Raw genomic sequence first — 25,271 nt, 5'->3', positions numbered from 1 at the left:
AGATGCAGAGGCAAGCAATGGGAAACCACCTCTAAAAATTTCATGCCTTGAAAACCCTATGAGGTTGCCTAACTGTGACTTGATGGCAAAAGGAGATGGGACATAGGAACTTACATACACTTCCTAACCCAATGTATTGGAGAATTGTATTGGAGTGCTGCCTTCAGTCAGGGGTCAGCTGAGGTCTTTCACATCACCGGCAATCTGATCCTTTCAGCTGGATATACTGGGCTGTAAACCCAGAACCTTCTGTATGCCAAGTAATAATGGGTATAAATTATGGACAGAAAAGTACCAGCTGGATATTAGGAAGATTTTTTTACAGTGACAGTAGTTCATCAGTGGAATCAGCTGCCTATGGAGGGGACGAGCTCTGCCACTCTGACAGTCTTTAAGGAGTGGCTGGACAAACACTTGTTTGGGTTGTGCTAGGCTGATCCTGCATTAAGCAGGGAGTTGGACTGGAATGGGATCTGCAACTTGCGGCTCTCCAGATGTTAATGAACTGCAATTCCCATCAGCCCCTGTCAGCATGGCCAATTGTAGTTCATGAACATCTGGAGAGCCGCAGGTTGCAGACCCCGGGGTGGCCTGGATGGTTTCTTCAAACTCTATGCTTCTATGGTTCTCTACCATCCAAGCTCCAGCTCCCCCTTCTAAATATGCACAACTTAAGACAAGAGAGTGGTAGCTCCATGCCATGTCTGCTATAATTTGAGATATAGGTGTCCTGGCTGGGGTGTAGATAGTGCTTAGGAGAGCTGTCATTGACTGAAGACTTTGTTGGCATCCAAAACTGTATGGTGAGACTTTGCAGTGTTGGTAAGAGGCAAGCAGGATGTATTTGATTTCCCTCCCATGGCTGTGTTTATACCTATGCCCACATTTTTACAAATAAGAAGTTATGCTGGCACTGGCGAAAGGGTAGGGTTACAGGAACTTAAGATACTAGCTATATTCTGCTAGCTCCCTAGCATGACCCTTGTGCTGCCCATTTCTAGCCCTTAGGCAGGTGCAACTACATTGGCACCAATTTTATACTGGGTGTTATCAGCAAGGTATGCTATGATGGAATCACTTTGTGTTACACCTGTACAGGGGCTTAGCGGTTGGATGGCTTTAGGATTGAGGCCTAAAACACATAAACAATAAAACAATTACCTAAAACTGAATGAAAAGAAGTACACTGAAAGCCAGCATGAAGTCAAGTAATTAAAATACTTGCAGAAATAGTTAGCAGCATTAAAACAGATTTTATAAGAAGAGTAGCATTGTAAAATAGAAGCAAAATTCGGCATATAAAACTCATTTTAATGAGACATTTCAATGATAAGTGGAAAGGTTAAAAAAATTCAGAATATCAAAAAGGGGCAAAGCCATCGATTTTTATTTTTCATTCAATGGAATGCAAGTTGCAGGTTGGGGCGGGGTGGGTGTGGGTGGAGTTTTATCGCTCCTTGGATGTTTTTAAATTATGCATTGTATTTGTGCCATGACCTGGATGATCCAGGTTAGATTGATCTCATCAGATCCCAGAAGCTAAGCAGGGCCAACCCTGGTTAGTACTTTGATGGGAGACCAACAAGGAATACCAAGGCCACTATGCAGAGGAAAGCAATGGCAGACTACCTCTGTTAGTTTCTTGCCTTGAAAACCCTATGGGGTCACCATAAGTCAGTTGTGATATATTGTATTTGCAAGCCACCTTGAGCCAAGGAGAAAGGGAGGACATGAATGCCTTCTTAAATAAATAAACAAGTAATTAATTAGATGAGTAAATCAATCAATGCTGTACTTAGAAAATGCCTGTAAAATATGCAGGTCTTATTCTGGTATAGGGTTGACAACCTCCAGTAGCATAGTGCCAACGGGGCGGGGGCGGGGGGCGTGATGCCCTGGACATGTGCCGGTGCAGGGACATAGTTGGGGCGTGGAGGGGCAGGTGTGAGTGTGGCAGGGCCGCAGGGCGCGGGCAATTCCCCCTCGCTCCACCCCTGCCAACCCCTGTGGGGCTTCAAGATCTCCCAGAATTACAACTGATCTCCAGACTACAGAGACCAGTTACCCTAGAGAAAATGACTGCTTTGAAGGATGAAACTTATAGAATAATACCCTCTGAAGTCCTTCCTCTCCCTCCCCCGCCCACCAAACCCTACCCTCTTGAGGCTCTAACCCAAATCTTCTGGAATTTCCTAACCTGGAAATGCCAATCCTTTGGCACCAGTGCCAATCAACAGGATATGGAGCAAATATTCCAAAGATGAAACTGACTCTGTCTTTTGCAGGCATCTACCTCACTTCTGTGTGACTCGAGAGTCCAGTGGAAATCAGACAGGGACAGCTTTAATTCAGCAACCAAGAAAATGTTTAATTGTGTTCTATTTGTGATAAGTCAGCATAGCCACTGGGTCAGCCTCTGCCAGTAAAATTATTAGGTCAGTTCAGAAAGGAATGTGCATGCTTTGGGATCAATACAGACCTCTGTGTGAGAGGAAACTTTGCATATATAATAAAAAGCCACTGGGCCAGCCTCTGCCAGTAAAATTATTAGGTCAGTTCAGAAAGGAATGTGCATGCTTTGGGATCAATACAGACCTCTGTGTGAGAGGAAACTTTGCATATATAATAAAAAGTAAGAAAAGCTAGTAAGCTAGTAAGAAAATACATGACACCTTTCTTGCAGTATAGTTTCTTGAAGGTTTGTGTGTGCAAATACATATATTTGGGCAGGATCAACCTTTTGTGTTTCTTTTTGGAAGGATGGGGTGAGGTCAACTGTTGCTAATTGGCTCTTTTTCTCCTCCTGCCTTTGGTTTGCTCCAAGGTGTGTCCTTGATATGCTGTTTTGTCCAACCATGTCTGCCTCTTCCTTTTACTTTCTTTTCCCTCAGTTGATCTTCCTTGCATTTGATCTCAGCTGTCCTTAAATTATCTCTGTAGGACAGCGTCCCTTCCTTTCTCACTCTTCTCTCCCTTCCCTAGGAAGAAAAAGATACATTTTGTGCTTTCCTATCCATCAAGAACAATTCTCTTTTCATCTGCTTCTGGGGCTTCACCTTTCTAATCCAGCTGTCTCTTGCTTTACAAATTACTTACATAAGCTGTACAGCCCTTATTCCATTCATTGTCAGAGAGTGATAGGGAGACTGGAGCTGAACATTCAACTACATGATGATTAAAAGCAAATAAATCCACACTCTGGAGACTTTTCTTGTTTTCTTTCTCTTCTTTATTTAATGGTTAACTCAGAGGGTAACTCAGGGAGCCAGCGTGGTGCAGTGGCTAAGAGTGGCAGACTCTGATCTGGAGAACTGGGTTCAATTTCTTATTCTGTCCAATGAAGCCTGCTGGGTGACCTTGGTCCAATCACAGTTCTCTCAGAACTCTCTCAGTTCACACAAAGGCAGACAATGACAAGCCACCTCTGAATGTCTCTTGCCTTGAAAACCCTAAGGCGTCACCATTAATCAGCTGTGATTTGATGGCAGTTTGCACACATGCAGAAAGGTAACTAGGCTTAATTTCTGAATTTCCAACGAATTCATCATTTTTAGACATTTGTGCCCAGAAACTCTGAGGAGCTTTAAGTGGTCTTCAACTAGCCTTAGACCGTGTACCTCGGGGAAAGTGGGGTATAAACAGCAGCAGCAGCAGCAACAACAACAACAACAACAGCAACAGCAACAGCAACAACACTTAGCACAAGCCCAGCTTCTGTTCTGTAATGGACAAAAGAAGCTCCTCATAGGCTAACCTGTTGGCTCTCAAATGCATTTTAAACCACGGCAAAGGAATAAAGCTAAGGTTGCAACTCTTGCAAAAAAAACTCTTGCAAACTCTTGCAAAAACTCTTGCAAAAAACTCTTGCAAAAAACACCCAATCAAAATTCTGCATATGGATAACCATAGCATCATGGATAGCATCATGGATGCTATGCCATTTGACCACTGGAAATCTGACTGTTTCTCCCAGGCATTGCCTGAACATTTTAATGTCTAAAAACTTGGTTTGTTTTTAAATGTGAGAATTGGGGTTTGTAGGAAGGTGATTTCTGCATCTAGTACCAAATTACAGAGTTTTTTCCTACTCATCTGCAAAAGGACAGGGTACACCAGAGCTGTACATATAGTGCTTGTTTGACTTGAGAAATGGAACTTCCTTGGGCCTGTGTCTTTCTCCAACAACTATCACTATCATTGTGATGACTCAAACCATTTTTCCTACCTAGCTCCACAGCAGACCACCCTCAGTGCATTCAGAAGATCCCAAGTTCAACTCCTGGAGTCTTCAGTTGTAAATATCCAGTAGTGGATGCTATGAAAGACCCTGACTTGAGACCCTGGAGACCCACTACCAATTGGAGTAGACAATATTGACCTGGATAGACCCACACTCTGAAATGAAGACAGTTTCATGTGTCATAGTCTGGCCACAGCAACAAGGTGTCATGACCTCTTTCAGAAGAAGCTACTTTCTTTTGGGGTCAGAGCTTAATGTAAAGTTGACTGGACCAGATAATGGCTCAGAACAGTGTCATCAAAGCTAAGCTAGGTCAATGCTGTTGTTTAATACCTGAACATGGGAAGAGTTCAACATTCCTCTCCTGCATGCCCAGTGACTACAGCATGACAAGAGAAGCATACATCCACACAAGCCTTTATTGGCATAAAAATATAATCTGGTTTCTCTTCAGACAAAAGAAGCAAGTGTGTACACCATGGATAGTGTTGCCTCCATCATGCCACACTCCACCTCCTTGAATTAATGGTTTGTCTCTAGCTTTCATTTCAGGACCTGCCCAGAGTTGATCCACATGGAACCCTATCAAAGCTCCACTGTAAACTTCCTCAAGTTGTCAGTTATTCAGCATATTAGCTGAATAACTATCAAAGCTGTAATGCTTAGCAGGAAGCTGGTGGACCAAAGAGTATCAACGCTGTTAAGCAGAGAGCTTTACATGTAACAATAATATAAAAGAAAAGATAGAATGATGACCTTGACCTGGATAGCTAAGTCTAGCTCGATTTTGTCAGATCTGGAAGACTGGCAGACACCAAGGAAGTCCGGGGCTGCTGCACAGATCCAGCACTAGCAAACCACTTTTGTTCATCTCTGGCCTTGAAAACCACATGGGGGTCATCATAAGTCAGCTGCAACTTGATGGCACTTTCTCCCAAGAGTTGATGGGACAGAATGACTAAGGCTTAGTGTTAGGGCAATATTAGATGAGGCAGTGAGAGATACATGACTCTGTGTTTTTTAAAGAAAAAGTTAAAAGAGCCGCTCCCCCGTTGTTGTTTCCCCTGCAGGGAAAAGGAGGGTGTATCCAGAGGCTTTGAAGTACTTCTGCTCATGTGCAATTTTAATTCCGTTTTTTCTTTCTCTTTGTAGACTGAATACACTGTTCTGCTTGCCTTTGATTTCCACCTCAGAGCGAAAAAAACCTACTTTCCACCTCATTCTCATAACCAAGTCTCCACGTGACAAAGAAATGGATGTTCGGAAATTACTGGGTTCTCTTTAAAAGCAGGCTCATCCATGGGAAGAAACCCAATTGCTGGATGATCACTCTTATGGTGAGTCCCTTGCCAGTGGCTTCTGAATAATAGTGTGCGGCTAATGAGGAAACACCCTTCTGTTATGTGTCCCAAAGCTAGCAATAACACAGAGAAAAGGAGGCATGTGGAACTGATAGTTTTTAGCATTTTTGTGGCTTGCTTTGATAAGCTAGGATGATTGCTGTGATTGTCTCTGGTTCTAGGAAGTAGTTATAATTATGCAAACAAGATATTTGTCTGTTCCATATTCTACGGTTGACTTGTTCCCACTTAGCATAATATGAATGCAACAAGGTTCTTTGAAGAGAAGAAACAAAAATGCCTGCCTGGTAATACACTTATAATTGAAATGTTTGTCTGTAATGAGTGATGGCTTAAACTTTATCCCCTATATGGAAATACACTGCAATTTCTTACATTTCTGTGTGGAGGATAGGTTTCCTTATTCAGTAACACACCATAGAGCTGCTTCATAGGATTTGTATTTACACTGTTTACCAGGTTCCAGGTTCAGCTGAGAGGTTTGCTCTCAAATTTGTATCTTTCTGCTGTTTGCTCACTGGAGATAATTGAAAAAAAAACCCACAAGTCCTAGGATTGAATTGTTCTTCTCTTGCATGGTATTGTGGGTGGGATATTAAATTATAAGCACGGCTGCAGTGTTTATGGAATTGTCAACATAAGTAACTGATAAGAGCCTATTCATGCACCAGGCTTGTGATTACTGCTTTAATTTGCCATGTGTACCATCTCTATGCCTGCAACCAGATGATTACTGCTATGCACAGGTGCTCTATGTAGTAACTGCCATGCACTGCTTTAAGCTGTTTGCACATCTCTTGATTTTGGGAGTTACTTTTTACAACTTGCAAAAAAAATAGTTCTTGATATGGTGGTGATGGCTGTACCTGACTGGCAGAGCATGGACCCAGCAGCCAGTACATTCAGCAATTTAAGCAGTCATGGTTAGTGTAATGGTAGTGTGAGGGTTGTGTCCTCTTACAGAGGAGGAAGCATTGCAGTCCTGTCCTCTACCAGAGCTGGAGAAACTTTAGAGTCATGGTACAAACAGTTATCAGAGGTCATTATCATAATTGTTATAAAATAGCTAATGACTACATTACCCTAGATTCTGACTCTTTGAGAAGCCGGTGTGGTGTTAGACAATGATCTGGGAAACCCAGATTCAGATCTCCACTTTCACCATGGAAATGTGCTGGGTGACCTTCAGCCAGTCTCACGCTCGCAGCCTTGACTGTGGCAAGTATTTAGGTGGGAGACCTGCAAAGAATACCAGAGACATGATGCAGAGGCAGGCAATGGAAAGCCACTTCAAAACATTTCACCTGCATCTGTGGCTGGCATCTGTGGCTGGCAGATCCTCTGAAGATGCCAGCCACAGATGCAGGTGCAACGTCAGGAGAGAATGCTGCTAGAACACGGCCATACAGCCCGGAAACCACACAACACCCCAGTGTCTTCCCATTCTCTCCTCAGCATGAAGTACAGCCCCTCAGCTGATAGATTCCCAAGGTGCCTGGAAGAGAGGAAGCTTGCTCCTTTGTCAAGCATCTGCTGTGGTTGTGGTGATAGTGGCTTTACTCTCTGTTCTCTACATTCAGCTACTCCCTTGCTGCTTGGGATAACAGCACAGAAGTTGCACAGATGATGATGGGGTTAATGGAGAGGATGGACCCTTTACTTCCATTCCTGGCATGAAGCCTTCAGCTCTGGGAAACTCACAGCTTGCCCACTCTTCAGTCCTTCCAATAGCAACAGTTTCAACCCACCTGCCAGCCACAAACCCTACAAGACAATTACCTTGATCACTTTCCTGGAATGTGGGACAGGTGCCACAGTGGGTTACAGTTATCTGAAGAGCCACAAATGACATGTCGAAGAGTCACATGTGGCTCCCAAGCCACTGAGTGGGTATCAGTGTTATATGGGTTTTGTGGGCTAACAAGAGCCTCAGCACATCTTGGGCTGACAAGATCCTTAGTGCATCTGGAGTAAACATTTTCAAAGTTTTGTCGAAGGCTTTCACAGCCAGAATCACTGCGTTGTAGTGGAGTTTCCGGGTTGTATGGAGGAACTGTAGTCTCCCAGCAGCATTCTTCTCCCGTTGACGCCACTCAAAGATCTGTGGCTGGCATCTTCAGAGGATCTCTCTGAAGATGCCAGCCACAGATGCAGGCGAAACGTCAGAAGAGAATGCTGCTAGAACATGACCATACAGCCCGGAAACCACGCAGCACCCCATTTTCAAAGTTATAGGCAACGTGGTATATTTCATTTCCTTAAGCTCAATTCCTGCAACACAGAACAAAATTTCCAGAATCACCTATAAAATATCCATACCAAATTGCAATATGTCAGCGCCTGTGAAGTTCGTACAGGACTCTTGTACTTTTATGAATCAGTAATGTAGGGGTGAGCCCGCGAACCCGGCAGAACCGTAGAAGGAGCGCCAGGCATGCCGGTGCCGGCTACGGCCTTCTGGGCGCACACGCTCCCCCAACCCCCGCTCCCCCATGAGTCACGGGTCATGAACTGCCTGACTCGTGGTCACCAGGTGTCCCATACAAAGGGACAAAAGGGCTCCTGCCCTCAGGTGAAGATTAGACCCAGACACGGATGCTTCCTCCCGCACGTAGCAGCCCGATGAGATCATGCATCACATGATGGTCTCCCGCTCTCCCGATCTCCCGACCTTCCGTTCTCCTGCCTGCCCGACCCCTTTTACACGCCCCCGTTGAAACCCTAATAAAAGGTGTGAGGGGCGAACGCACGGCAGAGTTGCCAGGATCACGGGATCCCGCGCTTCCTGCTTGCTGGCTCTCTCCACCAGATGAAATCTCTGTGTGTCGTCTCTTCCCTGGGACCTCGTGGGTACGACTACAAGTAAGCCTTTCAGATCAGATGCTGACAGACAAGTAGAATTTAGACATGCTCTCTTAAGAGTTATTGAAAAGGAGACATCAAGAAAAAGAGGGTTTAAAGGATCAAACCATATAACCCTTACTCCGCCCTGGAAAAAAAATCTCCTTGTTATCAGAATTCCACCTTGACCACTTGTTATACTGATATGCTGAATTGCTCTTTGGAGAAACTATTTTCAATTGATGTCCCTTGCAGCACATAGACTTTTCACCAGCTGCACTTATCCAATAACATTTTTTCCAAACTACCATTTGGGCAGGTGGGGAAAAAACTATAGCTTCCTTTTGTTGAAAGCATTACTTTGTATTAGCTTCATTGCCTTAGAAATGTTATTTTGTAGCAACAAGGTATTCGTTCAAGAAAGACCAGCATTTTCAGGAAATATTAGTTCACAGAAACAGGTTTTTTCTTTGTTTCTTTTTTAAAAGTGATCTTTACCTGCAGTGATGCACATATTAGAGTTTTGCACAATCAGAATAGTAGTAAGAACAGGCAGCATGATCCTCTAGGAAGCGCCCCTGTTCCAGTCCTTAAAATTCAGTAATTCCCTTTCATTTCAGTGGTAACTCTGAAAGAGAACCCCTCAGTTACTTGACCACCAATTCAGTGTCTTCTCTCGGAAACTCCCTGTCCAAAGTTGGTAGAGTGTTCCCCATAGACCTCCTCCCTCAATATGTGGTGGTTGAAAGTGTTGTAAGTCACAGCCAGCCTATGGTGAGCCCTTTCAGTTTTCAAGGCAACACATGTTCAGAGGTAGTTTGCCTAGGCTGACCAGCCGTCCTGCTTTTGGCTATGGGACGCGTCCCTGCCGGGTTCTGGGCTAAATTGTCCTCTGGATTGTGGGGAGACTGGCTGCACTGCCTTGGGGGCTTAAAGCAGTCGCGGCAGCCTCCCGTGTGCCCGGCCGCAGGAGCGCATGGCCTTCTGGGGCTTGCCGTTTGCTGCCTCTGTCACAGGGCTGCAAACGGCGCAGCCCCAGAAGCTCATGCAGCTCCTACGGTAAATCGTATGCTCTCCTGCAGCCGTGGCTACGTCTTTAGTAGCAAGGCCTGCAACCGCCTCCCCCATCCTGGATCACAAAGGTGACCATCTGGTCACCTTAAGTTTGCCATTGTTTGCCTTTGAAGAGCCATGTGGCGGTCACTCATCCAAATCCTAACCAGGACGGACTCTGCTTAACTTTCAAAAATCTGACGAGATCAGGTTGGTCTGGGACATCCAGGTCAGAGTACCCTAAATAGCCTGATCTACAAAGTGATTGCATTGTTTCTTAATCATTTCTCAAGCATCCCTTGTAAAAAGCTCTTTTTTTGTTTGTTTCCAGCTTTTAACAGATTCAAAATATCTCCCCATGCAGACTGCCTTTTGTCATACATCATATTTCCCTAGCCCATTGTTACTGCTGCTGTTCTCCTGTAAACATTTTCCCAGTTTGCCCTCATTTTAAAATGTGGGGCCCTAAATATTGCATGGTCTCTGTTTGACGTTTGTGTGTGTTCACTTAGAAAACAATCCTACTCACATCCTGTTACTATGCATTTTATCTATTCATTTTATTTACTTTATTTATAGTCCAGCTTTCTCAATGAGACTCAACACAGATTTCAGAGTGTAAATCAATGCAATCAATCAGATGAGATATCTAATAAACAATACAATAAGACTAGGATTATGGCATTTTGAAACAGAGCAAAAAATCATTACATGTACTATCTCAGTGTAAAAAATAGTATTACAATGGTAGAAAGCAATGTAGTAAGAGCAGGACAATGCACATAGCAAACATACAGTAATGTAATCCACAGTGCCTTTTCATTCTGTTTTAGCCAATTGCATAGAGAATTCATACATGCAAATATTTATGACAGGATTCATACCTTTTTGCCTCAGCTCTTTCCTGAGTACAACCATGTATATTTTGAGCTGAAAAGGCACCCAGCAGCGGGGCCTGCAGAGCAAATGTCCTGGGATTATGTTCAGCAAATGGCAACAGGGAGAATCCCTTCAGCTGCACACAAAATGTGGGACGCAAGCTGAGGGTGAAATTGACCAGAGAGCAAAACAGCACAGCCTCTTCTCCCCTCCGATGCCTTTGCTGTCTGAAAAGCACACCAGAAGCCACTTCTTTTTAAGTCGTCCCACAGACACCTTTTTTGTGCTGGGCGGAATGAACCTAAGTGCCCTAATTCTGTTGTATAGCCGACAGAATTAGCTTGTGTGGAGTTTCTTGAAATTATAAATCCATGAAGGGAAGGGAATTCTCTTATCACTTCATTATTCCTTCAGCTGCACCGCAATATTTGACAGCACTGCCAGTTAGCACAGCTTTGTAAAAACAAAGGAGTGGAGTGAATGCTATCTGAGCTTGCTCCCTAGGCATGTAAAGAATCCAGTTTTTACATGGGTTGTTCAGAGGAATATTGATCACAGTGCTCAGTGTCATGGGAGAAACTGGGAAATAGAGAGGGTGTAAAGAAAGTATGTGGTGGGAACAAATTATGGAGAGCAAAGTGTTTGATCTCAAGGACTTGCAATTGACTCGTTTGTTTCTTCTGGATGCCATTATGGATGGGAACAAAATCTGTAGGTGTTGTATTACACATCCCCTCTGTGTCTGATTCATAGAGGGAATATGGGGCTGTCACAGCTCGTAGCTGTAGTCAGTGTCTCATAAGCACAAATGCTGTGTACATTTTGCCTGAGTTTTCAGAGTGCTATTGGGAATGCAAACATTAAAGAACATTTGTTCCTTTTCTGAACCACTGTGAGTTTGAAAGGCTAACCTAAAGCCTAACTCATTTGATTAGGATATGAAGGCAATGGTTTTCGCCTATTGCTTTTCTTCATCATCTATATTACCTCTGAACATGGAGTTTTCATTTAATTACTGTGGCTAACAGCTGCTGATACCCTGAGTTGGACAGCACAGGCTAGTGATCTGGTCAGATCTTGGAATCTCTGCAGGGTCACCCAGGTCAGTATTTGGATGGGAGACCACCAAGAAATACCAGGGTGACCCTCTCCCCCACTCCCTCATGTCCTTGCAGCCTGGGTCCAGCACTGAACTGCAGGCTTTGGAGGTGGCACACACAGTTCAAATGCTGGACCTGGCCAGGCTGAGCCCACTGAAAATGTGGCTCCTTCTTCTAACCCATAGGGACTGCTACTGCTTTAGGTATGGCATAAGAGATGAAAGATATCTCTATTGTGCAAAGATGGAAAACTTCCTCAGCATCAGTGAGTGCATCTGGAAACCTGTCAAGCGTTAGAATGAATGTGCAATTAATTTCATTGGCATTTATGACAATTAAATTAGAAACTGTAACATATGCTCATTCTCACAAATGGAACAGTTTATGCAGATACTGGCTACCTGAAGACATCATATTTCGAATACTACCAGCCAAGATGACAAAGAATGGAACAGACTTACCAGAGTCATTCCCTTGCCTTGCCAGTTTACCCAGGGCCATAATTAAACTGGGCTGGATCTGTTCCAAATTCTGGTATCCTAGAATTATAATAAAACATAAAGCAGCCTTCTGAATATCGTATCCCCAAATCATTATCCTTTAAATATGACAATAACAGAGCCATTTTAATCTAGTTTACATTCTTTTCAAGGATTTAGGAGATATAGCTCTATTTAAGACTGCATCATTTTTTTAAAAAAAATCTCCATATGTAAGGTCAATTTATAAAACTTTCTTGACATTTGGCAACTATTCCCGAGGGAACTTCAGCAAATGGTGGGTGACAGAAAATGGCGGGCAGGAGGAAAAAAACCCCCACTGTCCAGAATGTGTATGTTTTGTTTTGAATAAACAGGGTAAGGGAATTATTTATGATTCGTAGTAAAGTCCACTGCAGGGTAAGAAATACAGCGGGCCGAGATAGGGCGTGGGTGAGGGCAGGCCCATTGTAGGGGGAGATACAATGGGTCCTAACAAGAGTCAAAGAGTAAGCATCTCCCCCTGCAATGGGTTTTTAGTGGGGCTGTAGGTGGGCAGAGGAATGGGAAGGCAGGTGGCAGGCTCAGCAGGGCAGCTAGAGGCCATGCGCTGTTCTCCCACCAGCCCGCCTTGACTTTGTGAAATGGGTAAGGTTGGGCAGGGGGTGGTTGCTGTGGGTGGGTGGGGGAAGCAAGGAGGTCTTGTTTGGGGCCAAGAAGGGCTGTTGGGGGTGGGGGACGTGCGGGAGGGCTTCTTTGCCAGTGGATCTATGGATCTGTGGGCCAGGGAGGGTTGCTGGGGTGGGGAGGGAAGGTGATGGGACTTCTGGAGCCCCGGAACAGTGGTGAAAGAGGGCAGGAGGACTTGCTGGGGTGGGGGGAGGGGATGGGTATTTTGGAGCCCTGGAGCAGTGGCAAACCCTGAAGGCAAACCCTCTACGTATAAGGGAGCAGAAAATGGCAAGAGGGATAAAACAAAAGCTTGTAACTTGAGCAGGAGAAATAAAACATTTTCTGCTGTCCGCACAGTGAGCAAGAAACCTTTTAAAAACAACTTCAGGGGGAAAGTCACTAGTTTAGTGTTTTCAGAATAACCTGTTTTGAGCAAAAATAAAACATTTTCCAAACATTTTTGGGGAACAACTGTGTGGAATTCCACCCCAAAATGCTTTTTTCTTCTTCTTGAAAACATTGTATTTGTGCTGTGCAGAAAGGGCCAGTGTATACTCAGCCAGGAGCTGCAGTCAGCCATAACTTTGTAACAAGTATAGTTTTATGACACAGATATTTGCAGAGTTTCGCCTATGACATCAACATTTATGCCTCCAGACCTAAGGACATATCCTCTGAACTTGTCTGTGATGTCTGCCTCTCCTACTAAGTAACCCCAGATTTAGATGAAAAGTGAATACATCTGCCTAGTCCACTACTGAGTAGAGTTGCCAGTCTCCAGTGGGCTCAAGGTTGACTCAACCTTCCATCCTGCCAAGTTTGGTGAATTGACTACCCAATTTACTGAGAGTAAAGAACAGAGGAAGGCAATGGTGTCACCCTATGAGTCAGTAATGATCTGGTGCTTGCACAGAGAACTACCTTTACTTTTACATTTGGAGAGTGGGGCTGTGCTAAGGTCCTTTTTCTGCCCAAACTCCCTCCCTCCCTAGGCTTTAGCTCCCAATATCCAGGAGTTTCCCATCCCAGAGCTGGCATCCAGGTAACTAATCCTAATCTATTGTCGAAGGCTTTCACAGCCGGATTCAACTGGTTGTGATGGGTTTTCCGGGCTGTGTGGCCGTGGTGTGCTGGATCTTGTTCCTAACGTTTCGCCTGCACCTGTGGCTAGCATCTTCAGAGGTGTATCACAGAGGGAAGTTTGTTAATGTGTAACAGACTTCCCTCTGTGATACACCTCTGAAGATGCAGGTGAAACATTAGGAACAAGATCCACCAGACCACGGCCACACAGCCCGGAAAACCCATCACAACTAATCCCAATCTGCTTGAATGAAATAAAAGGTCCCTTTTTTCAGTAATTCTTCAAAGCAGGGGAAATAGTATTGTTGAATATGCCAAATGGCATCAAGGTTATCAATGTCTTTGCTAATTTAAATGTTTAAGATCTTGCAAGTAAAACAAATGGGTTTGTTGCCAAGCTGATACACAAAGAGGATGAAGTGAATATAGCTCAGAGTACAACTATAAATATAACATTTCCAAAGTAGCAAGTGTTTAACTTTGCAACTTATGTAAGGCCCTCTTGAAATAGCTCTGCTTGTAAAATACTCCTCTGCAAAAAGAGAACAAAAATTAAGTGAAATACAACAAGCATTGTTGGCCCTTGACAAACAAAGCACAGATTTTACTTCTGGGGTTTTTGTTTTGTTGGCGCTTGTTTGTATGTGCATTGTGCTGAAAAGAAAACCCCAAAAGGCTAAGCAGAAATCTTTTACAGTTCATTGTTGCGCTCCACACCGAAGGAATCACGTGCCATTTTGTTTTGTGCTCCTGGAGGAACTGCTCCTCATTCCTGTGTCTCAGGATTTTGATAGGTGTTGCTGGAACTCCTGATTGCTGTCATCAACATAATCATTCCCTGATTGGTAATGGGAGCACCCAGAGAGAAGGAACTTTAGTCCTCAAGCAGATTCTCCTTGCTGCAAACTTTCAACTCCTGCAGTAATCACATATGTATATTTTCCGCTTAATTGCAATCACTTGATTTGTTTCTCTGTGTTTTCTCTTTCTCCATCTCTCTTATATATATTTTTATTATTATTTAGGTGACACATGCTTGGCTCTAAGCACTTAATTACCCTCTTGGGACACATTTCATTTATTCATTAACACAAAAAGTGGAGCCTCCAATTCGCTGTATTTCCCTGTGCTTTCTCCTTTTTTTCAACATTGAAACCAATTAAATTGGTGTGCGATTGCCTGAGTTGCAACCTCTATTACCATTTGATGGCTTGGATGTACTGGTGCCGTGCTGGGATAAGTCTGCTCAGCAGAAGGGAAAGGTTGCAGGGTGGAGTTAGGGCATGTTTGTATTTTTGGCAGATGGAAGCTCCTTGAAAATTGGAAGGTAAATCACATCAGTGGTTTGAGCCAAGCATGCATGCGGCTGACTTGAGGATAGAAAGCCACTTGGAATCAGCAAAGCAGATGCCAAATGCTCTGGCAAAGGACTTGCAACAGCCTGCTGTTTCCTGTGGATGGAGCTGGCTCAAATCCTATTCTGTCCCACCTCTATCCTGCCCAAGAGAGGGACTGTGCTACAAGACTGAATAACAGCAGGCAGCCCACAAAAGGTAGGGTAATCAGTCCACATGCCGCTTTGTCACCTTATGTGCTGTTGTGTTATGTGACTAAGGCAACTGAGAGTGGGAGAGTCAGAAAGCAGAGAAACAGGCAGAAGAGAGTGAGAATTAGACAAACAGAGGCCTGGACAGGAATTTATCTGGATTCAACATGTACCATTTTTATTAAGCATCATCTACTTATAAAACACATGAAGCTGGATTATATGAAAGGTCATCACTCCATCAAGGTCAATATTGTCTACTGGGTCTGGCAGCTGCTTTCCTCAGTTCCCAGAAGAGGTCTTTTGCATCACCTACAACCTGATATTCACTAGAGATTCTGGGGTTTGATCCCAGAACTTTCTACATGCCAGGAAAATGCCCTACCACTGAAGAATGCCCCCTGCATTGTAGAACCAAGTGACAACCCTTTTCCTAGACTGTAGTCCATCATGCTGCAGGGATGTAGGATACCTGCTGGAGAGAAGAGGTCTGTTTGAAGATCTCCCTGTGCATAAAAGCTCACCGTAGTGGTGTGGTGGTTAAGAGCAGGTGGACTCTAATCTGGAGAACTGGGTTTTATCCCCAACTCCTCCGCATGAGCTCCTCTTATCTGGTGAAGCAAATTTGTTTCCCCACTCCTACATTCCTTTTCGGTGGCCTAAGGCTAGTAGCAGTTTGTTCAGAACTCTCTCAGCCCCACAAGGTTTTGTTGTGGGGAGAGAAAGGGAAAAAGTTATAGGCCACCTTGAGTCTCCTTACAGGAGAGAAAGTGTGTGTGTGTGGGGGGGGATAACTCCAAACTCTCCTCCTCCTCCTCTTCCTTTGTGGATAAAAGCTCAATGGTCATATGTTTACTTTGTCAATCATATATCCAAATAAAATTTTTGAATGCAATTGTATTATATGTAAAATATAAATCTCCTTCCTGACATACATGTGCAAGGAATTGTTTCGTAATTAAGTATTCAAATATGTTAGTTCCCTCTCCTTCCTTTATCCTGATATGGTATGGTACAGAAAGAGATTTACCATCCAATTGTTTTAGTTGCCCCGAAGTGGATACTGCAATTGATCTAGAATTTTATTGCCAGAATTATCCATGAAAGTTTATTTAGTTTTACATTTTTATCTCGCTGTTCACCTCACAAGGGCCCTTCTGAGAGGCAGTTAACAACCATAAAATACACAACTTTGCCTTCCTTCTATTGGGCTCATATCTTATCCCAGTCACAGTGTTTTTATTGGTAATAGAAGGTTCAGCTGGATACAAATAGGAGGGAAGCAGCAGAAACTAAAATTGTACTGGAGCAGTTTGTGTAGATGTAAAGTAGGAAAATGTTGAAAATGAACTGTTCAGTTTTAAAGGCCTGTTGGACTGAAATATTCCACCAGGCCTATGGTTAAGGAAAACTCCTGTTATCATCTAGCTGGCCTCCCACTTCCTCCCCCCTTTTCCTTTGTTTTTTCACATATGAAAATTGTTTTTCCTTTCTCTATAATGGAATCTCAGTTCTTCCCTTCCTGCTTTCTCCTCCTTTACTGACTATACAATGTATCTTTTATGGCACCATCATTCCACCATGTCTCTGTGATGCCCACTATATCAATGTCTTCCTTCAAAACTCTGTACTCCAGCTAACCCATTTTAGGTCGAAGGCTTCTACTATTAGCATAGAGACACCTGTATACCCTGTCTCTGTCCATAACCATGGCATTTATGTGCTTTGCCCTCTAGTGCTTTGTAGACACTATCACTTATCACTTAACACATTCACATTGCTATATTCCACACTTGTATGTGGTTGATTTAGAAAAAAACTCCTTCTCTATCTGCATCCCCATAGATACTGTATTCTGAATCGGTCACCTGTCGGCTTTTCCCCAGGGATGAGTTTAAAAGCTGCTCTGCCACCTTTTTAATGTTGAGCACCAGCAGCCTGGTTCCTCTTTGGTTAAGATGAAGCCCATCCCTTTTGTACAGACCTGCCTTGTCCCAAAAGGTCCCCCGGTTCCTAACAAATCTGAAACCCTCTGCCTTACAGGTTCAATCTCCAGTTAAAAGGCCTAGGTAATAGGTGATGTGAAAGACCTCCACTTGAGACCCTGGAGAGTCACAGTCATGCTAAGAAGATAATACTGACCTTGATGGATGACCCGTCTGATTCAGTATCAGGCAGATTTTTGTCATGTGACCACAAAATCACAAATACAACGGTTCCTACGCTGCATAAGTACAACAGTGTTGATTGAACAGCCATCCTTTAGTAGCTTGCAGTGGTGCAGGAACCAGACTAGAATAAATGCTCACACACAGCAGCTAGATACACACTTGTTGATGCAGCTGTTGGTCATGTAAGATCAGGTTGGGAATACACTGTGAATGGAAGTCATTCTGTCCTCTCCCCCTTTGAGAGGGCTGTTTGGGAAGAACCAAAAGAAGGAGACTAATGAGGTATGTTCAGCGGCAGCAACAGGTGGTATGTAGACTCAGGCACTCTCAATGTGTGAATGACATATTTGAGAGAATGGTACCTCCCAGATGTCATTCCAGTTCCTGTGCCTCCCCAGCCCTCCCTGGGGTTCCCACACTTTAGCATCCATTTATAGTGTAATCATTGGGGCAAGCCTTACCCACCCCATGTAGAGGCTTACATTTGAAAATCTTTCTGTATTTTCTGATTGAGCTGTTCCTTGGAGCATTGATTCTGCATGGCAAAAGCATCATGACTTTTGGGTCAGCAATAGTATTGTTGGTGAAACCAAGAAATGGGTTGTATTACACATCTTCCCCACTTACACTGAAATGGCAATTTGATAATACCAGATATGTCCAAGATGTATGTGTAAGAATGTGCTGCTTCCTATGCAAGAGACACTGGTGGCAGTTGTTGAAAAAGAAAGAACTATTAAGCCAATATGCTGGTACATCTCCACCTTGTGTCGGTGTGAGGCTTGGTTGCAGTCCTTAACATTTCACAGTCTGGCTTAAGAACTGCAGCCTAGATTATAGCCAGTATCTAGTAGGACATGTTGTCCTATAGTACTCTGAAGAATATCCAGCTACTACACTTTCCAAATAGAAGGGTTAAACTAGGACTGGATGACCAAGCAACAGCATGCTGAAGGAAAGTTCTGGAGCTTGTAACTTTTTGTACAATAACTTGTACAGTTTTTTGTTATTTTGGTTGATCTGAATAAAAAAGATACTATATGGCTTTTGATTTTGAATGTACACCCAAATAAAAATTATGGATACTGAATTAAAATGCCATGGCATGCAGGAGGCATAGTTTGTGACCTTTCTATATAAAACTGAAAGTATACAAGATAATCGCACTGAGCATTTTCAACAGCTATAATTGGTGATAATCTACCTAATGTTGAGTGATTTAACACTTGCTCTGGCTAAGAATGGGGTCAGGCCTGTTTGACCCCTGCTTAATAACTCAATGCTGAGCTCATTTGTTGTTAGCTCCATGAACTAATGGTAGGTGAACTCACCACAGTGTGAGTTGGAATAGGCTTGATAAAACAAATTATTTTCAAAATAAATTAAAAGCAATTTACAATTTATCTAAGCCTATTGTGACCTCTTTCATTTCTGATGATGTCATGAGAAGCTTAGTAAGGTTTGAAGCCCCTTCCACCCCAATTATAATTACACACACATTTACTATCTTCATAATAATTCTCTTTCTACAACTCACCTAAAGTTATCAGCAGCAGGGGGAAGAGCTTGGGGGAAAGCTGGCCTGCAGTCTGCAAACCCACCCTAAGTCTATGTGTGTTTACATGTTGCATTTTTGTGTGTGTGTGCAGGGTGTTCCTCTTCATTGGCCAGCACACCAGTCTCCCACATCATCATCATCATCATCATCATCATCATCATCATCATCATCATCATCATCATCATCATTAGTGTAGATTTCATAGCTGCCAGATCTTTAGCTGGTTGTTGGCCTTCATTACAATTCAAGCCTCACCCAGAGGCCTAGGAAGTTGTAATGTATCAGCGTAGTATTCGTGCGAGTCCCAGCAGGGCTGCCTTCTGAATTTGACAGATGTAAATTTTGTCAATTCGAAGATGTTTTAAGTGCTGCCCTAGTGTTTTTGGGATGGCGCCCAGCGTGCCAATTACCACTGGGATGACCTCAGCTGGACGACATTATGCCATAGGCAGCTGAAGGCTTCGATTTTTTTCAAATCGCGGTATCTAGTCACCTTCCAGTGTTCTTTTTCAATGACTCTGCTGTCACCAGGGACTAATATGTCGATGATGGTCACTTTCTTTGTCCTCGCATCACGGTGATGTCTTGGTGTATTGTGTTTCCAACACTTTGTCCGGTTTGGATTTGAAAGTCCCAAGCAGGGTCTTGACCTTCTCATTTTCCATTACTTTCTCGGACAATGTCTCCCACTCAGTTTCTTAGGCTGTTCTTATATGTTGTAATTCTTGCATGAATTCCAGTGGAATCATCATCTGGCCACTTTTTAGTTGTGTCTCTGTTTGTACTCATATTCTGGGCAATCTTTTTTTACAGCGAAGCTGAGGTTATGATCTACCAGTTTTCATCCAGCTTCTTTGCAACAATCTGCATTTTTGCATCATCATGAGGATTTTTTCGAATTTTGGCCTTTGATCGAATTTGTTCTGAGTGGCTTTGCTCTTGGGCAGCTAAAATCTGAGGGATTTAGTTTCCTTTTCAGAGTCTCCAGTTGTTAACCACAGCCAGGTCTCTTTCGTTTCAAGTATCCAATCCTTGGTTCTTTGATTTTCTCCCAGGTGAAATTGGCTGTGCAGTGCTTTGCTGTGTGAGCTTTCAGTCCCTCATTTTAATCTCACATTTTTTCTTCTTTCTTGTTTTAGGTTTTCTGGGTTTTGCAACAGAATGTCTGTTCTTCACTCTTAATCAATGCCTGTTCTTGACTTTCATTCACATAATCAGCCAGTACATGCATTCTCCTCTTCCACTGCTCCGCTGTACTTCTGCAGTAAGCCCCCCTGCCTCCAGATCTCGGGGAAGATATAATCTATCAGTGTCACTGCGCGGAGTGTAAAGGCAATCGTGCATTGTCATAAGCTTCCTGGAGTTTTTTTTTTCTATCCAATGCTTCCCAACTCAGCCTGTGTCCAGCTTGATGATGTTCCTGGCACAGTGTACCCTGATGACCGGGTATGGCCCAGGTGTTGATGGCCTTGATGGTATCTCCCACTGTTTAATTTAAGATTTCAAAATTTTCCTGACTCTCTGGGTGTACTCTCTGTGACAACATTTTTCACTTGCTCGTGCTTGATGTTATCCAGCTGCAAAATGCCCAGGTATTTATAAGCTGCCTTTTGGTTGCACTTGATGAGTTGGCCATCAGGCATTTCTAATCCCATCACTTCCTCGGTGATCTTGCCCCTCTTTATTGCCACAGTGGCGCTTTTCCAGGCCGGCCAAACTCCATTGAAATATCTGTCAGCTGAATAGTCCAGACTGTAAGTTTACTAGTGACTGGACTTTCTGTGTCTGATTTCCTCTCTATACAGCTTCAAATCACGCATGTACAGCAAATGTGAGATTTTTTTTCGGAGTCTTTGGGCCATTTGATAGCCCAACTTTGTTTTCTTAAAATTACTGTTAGTGGGATCATGGCAATGATAAAGTAAAGGTGATAGTGAATGACCTTAGGAAAATTCACCAAGCTAATGTTGACTGTTCCAAAGTTTTCATTCCGACTGTCAGTTCTAGTTTTCCCACTGTCTCATCAGCTTTTTTTCAGTGAATGCTTTCGAATGTTTTGCTGATGCCAATTGTTTTCCAAAGCATTTCATGATCCAACTATGGGGCAGTGAGTCAAAATGCCTTCTTGTAATCTATCCAGACCATATGCAAATTAGTTCTTCGACTCTTGCAGTTCTCCATTATCATTTTGTATCTATCAGGAGTTGATCTTTTTTGTGCCTGCTCCTTCTTTTATTTTCCCTTTTTTGCTCCACTGGCGGGATGCTGTTGCTTCCCAAGTAGTCCATGATGTTATCTCGCTATTATGCCAGTGAGCAGTTTGAACATCAGGAGTAAACATGTTATTGGCCTGTAGTTTCCAGGTGTTGCTCCTTTGGCTGAATCTTTCTTGGAATCAAGTATAAGTCTTCCCAGTTATTTAGCCATTGATCGATTTCACCATTTTACCATGTATTTCATTGAACTTCTTTGGCCGTGCCGGGTGCAAACTGGTTAGGTATTTGGAGCCAGAAGCCATGCAATTGATGTGTCCTGGTGCCGTCCAATTCTTTTCACTTTCTTGCTTTGGATTTGTTATCATATCAGTTATTATTTTAGCTCTTGCATTTGTTTTTTTGGCCAACATCTTTCTCTTAAAATCTTTTTATCCACTAAGCGCTTACTGTTGTAATCTTTCGTTTTTCCACAGATCTTTCCGCAAAACTGAAGTGTTGCATTTTTCTCTGGTTTTTTGCTTTCAACATTGATTTTTGTGTTGAGGCTTTGGTAGATATGCCTTTGGTCTGAATGAAATTGCTGATTTTGTCTGTACTGGATGTTTCTTGCTTCATATCTTTATTATTATTATTATTGTAGATTTCACAGCTGCCAGATCTTTAGCTGGTTGTTGGCCTTCATTACAATTCGAACCTCACCCAGAGGCCTAGGAAGTTGTAATGTATCGGCAAAAGTAGTATTCATCGCGAATCCCAGGCAGGGCTGCCTTCTGAATTTGTGTTAGATGTAAATTTTTGTGAATTGAAGAAGATGTTTAAGTGCTACCCACAGATGTTTTTGGGATGCAGCCCAGCATGCCGATTACCACTGGGGCGAATTCCTCAACTGGACGTGCCATAGACGCTGAAGCTCAATTTTCAAATCACAGTATCTAGTGACCTTCTCGTGTTCTTTTTCAATGACCCTGCTGTCACCAGGGACTGCTATGTCGATGATGGTCACTTTCTTGTCCTCGATCACGGTGATGTCTGGTGTATTGTGTTTCAACACTTTGTTTGTTTGGATTCGAAAGTCCCACAGGATCATCATCATCAGCATCATCATCATCATCATCATCATCATCATTCTTGCTATTGCTATTATTATTTATTAGATTTATTAGATCGCCCTACCCCCGAAGGGTGTTACTTGGGGAACACTGGTAAAAGCTGCTTCTGAGCCAATACAAAGGGCAGACATTTACAATTACAATTTTCATGTCTAAGCATGTCTAAGTGATTCAAATTCTAAGTGATCTGAGGAATGTAGGGAGGAATTTGAATCACAGTTGGCACTCTTAAAAGACTTTGTTGCTCTAGAGCACAAGGCAGGAAAAGTAGTGTCATGCCTATTGGTTACAGATCTAATGAAAAGAACAAGAAAATATAACACTAATGGCCCAAATTGGGGGCGGGGGAGGGGAACTGACATCTAGAGGCAGTGCTGGGTTATGCCAACTAATTTGTTCTCCCTGGGGCATCTACCTCTACAAAGGGACAAATCCACCAGCAGTTGACTGCCACAGCCCTTTGAGATGCCTGGATATGGGGCAGAACAGTGCACCAGCATTTCTGCACTGACAGACGCCCTGCTGGCATAGGCCCCATCCGCACATGCAGAATATTGCACTTTCAGTCCACATTCAGTGCACTTTGCAGCTGTGCGGAACAGCAAAATCCACTTGCAAACAGTTGTGAAAGTGGACTGAAAGTGAATTACTCTGCATGTGCGGAAGGGGCCATAGTAGGGGCATTCTGGAGTATAGCTGGGGACAAAGTCAATGTAAGTAGGCTTTTATCTCAGCTTTCCCTCCAGATACCCTGCACCTTGGGCCGGAAATTTATGCCACTTTTTGTGTGGTGTCAGTCTATTAAGCCCAATGAAAATATTTCTGGTGGTAGGGAAGGTTCTCTGGAGGTGGCAGCACCCTCCCTGGCCATCTCAGGGCTCTGGATCGGGCTGTAAACTGAGGTTACCAATACAGAATGCTTACCTCTGACATCCCTCCCCAGAAATCTAGGGAACAAATGCACATCCTGATTTCCACCTGCTCCATTCAAAGGAATCTAATCTCCAGCATTTGAACAAAGATTAACAGATGTCCCAGCCTTTTAACCCTTCCTGCCTGTGTTGACAGGAAGCCTCTTCCAATCCAGTTTTGGGGAAATTGCCCTATGTGGGATAGTGAACCCCAATCTCCCTATCAACCTACAGCAGTGATGGCGAACCTTTTCGAGACCGAGTGCCCGAATTGCAACCCAAAACCCACTGATGTATTGCAAAGTGCCAACACAGCAATTTTACCTGAATACTGAGGTTTCAGTTTAGAAAAAAATGGTTGGCTCTACGGCACGTGTCACTTGGGAGTAAGCTTGGTGAAGCAACCATGCAACACTTCGAACGAGTGAATCATGATCCTAGGAGGGTTTACTCAGAAGCAAGCCCCATTGCCAGCAACCGAGCTTACTCCCAGGTGAAGGATCATGCTTTAGTTCTTCTCGCCCCCCCCATGTGAAAAACTCTGTGCGCGCGTGCCCACAGAGAGGGCTCTGAGTGCCACCCCTGGCACCCGTGCCATAGGTTCGCCACCACTGACCTACAGGATACATCCACTATCTCTCAATACTCAGATCATGTTTTATGACAGCTATCCATCTTGCCCCTCCCCGAATCCCATAGGTAGGCAAATAGTTATCTCTCCATGGAAATCAATTTTTACACTCTCTCTGACCTCCTGGTATATTTTATGGTTCTCTTCCCTGGAAAAATAGACAACTGTCAGACTCCCAGGACCTCTAAGATGCACTTCAAAGTGCCTTAGATCTCCAAATCACAACAGTCCTTACTGAGGCTGCTAGGAACCAATCTGAAGCTACTGGGGCTACAACTGGGAGCCTGTGAATCTGTTTGCTCCTGCCTCATCTGATGAGCCATTCACAGCATGCCCACATCTTAGCTTTCCTTCCCCAGCTTCACAAACATCATTCCTTGATCTGTGACAGAAATCAAAGCAAAAGCTTGCAGCAGCTTTTAAACCTGATTATTCAGCAAGAATAAATGGAACGGATTGGAAGCCCAAGGCAAGCATTTAGATCAGTTAATTATCTTCTGAGCCCCTGAAAGGCATCTACATTTAGTGGAGACTTGGGTGGGGCCACCTTTCCCTGCCAAGCTGCATTATTTCACTACCCTCTTTCTCCCTGTGACACTGCAAGTCAAAAAGGTATGCCTCATGCTAGTATTTACCTCTACATCTGGAGCTTCCAGGACTGTTTAGTCTGCAAGGGAAGGATATGGCAACCTATTTGTTTTGTGTTGTAAAGCTGCATAAACCACTCTGTATGGCTGGTGAAATTTTACATGGACAGTGCAGTCCTAAGTGTATGTATGTATTGGCGTACTCCAGTATAACCGGGGGAAATGTTTTGCTTTATGTACAGATATAATTTCAAACTCTCGGTCCAGAAATACATTTTTCCCAAGTTGTGTTTACAGCCAAGCTATACTTTACTGGGAGAACTCAGGGCTGCACTTTGAGATCCTTTTGTTTTGACTTTGACTGCATGCTGTTGCAGTGGGGCTTTAATATTAGTTGGAGCAGCAGTATGTATTGAGAGAGTTAATCGGTTTCACCTATGAATATTCACAATCAGAACTGCTGCCAGCTGCCACTCACACTGCATTCTTCAAATTATGTCATTTATTCTCTCCTCTTGCAAGGAAACTGCTTCGGAGAGATAGGATTGCCAATACCCAGATGTGGGGGTGGAGCCATGGAAAGTAAGGTTTAAGGAGAGGAGAGACCTTGGTGGGCCCTGGTGGGATATAATGCCATGCAGTCCAACTTCCAAATAGGGTTGTCAGCCTTCAGGTGGGCCCTGGAGATTCCCCGGAATTACAACTCATCTCCAGGTTACAGAGATCAATTTCTCTGGAGCAAATTAATGCTTTAGAGGGTTATTGTACCCTACTGGCATTGTATGCCCCTGAAGTCCCAGACTCCATTCCTAAATCTCCAGAAGTTTCCCAACT

At 43.5% G+C, this 25,271-nt stretch overlaps 1 protein-coding gene across 2 annotated transcripts in view; it reads left to right on the top strand.

Annotated features, from left to right (window-relative positions):
• The window catches only part of DLGAP4 (DLG associated protein 4), a 388,862-nt gene that overhangs the window by 71,923 nt on the left and 291,668 nt on the right, over positions 1–25,271 (top strand). For both annotated transcript variants that reach the window (XM_048498812.1, XM_048498811.1), the window contains exon 2: positions 5,393–5,577. The gene's annotated coding sequence lies outside the window, so the exon portion shown is untranslated. The remainder of the gene's footprint in view (positions 1–5,392; positions 5,578–25,271) is intronic.

This window comes from Sphaerodactylus townsendi, linkage group LG05, assembly GCF_021028975.2.
Source record: "Sphaerodactylus townsendi isolate TG3544 linkage group LG05, MPM_Stown_v2.3, whole genome shotgun sequence".
Classification (NCBI taxonomy): domain Eukaryota; kingdom Metazoa; phylum Chordata; class Lepidosauria; order Squamata; family Sphaerodactylidae; genus Sphaerodactylus; species Sphaerodactylus townsendi.
This window is presented reverse-complemented; position numbering and strand designations above follow the sequence as displayed.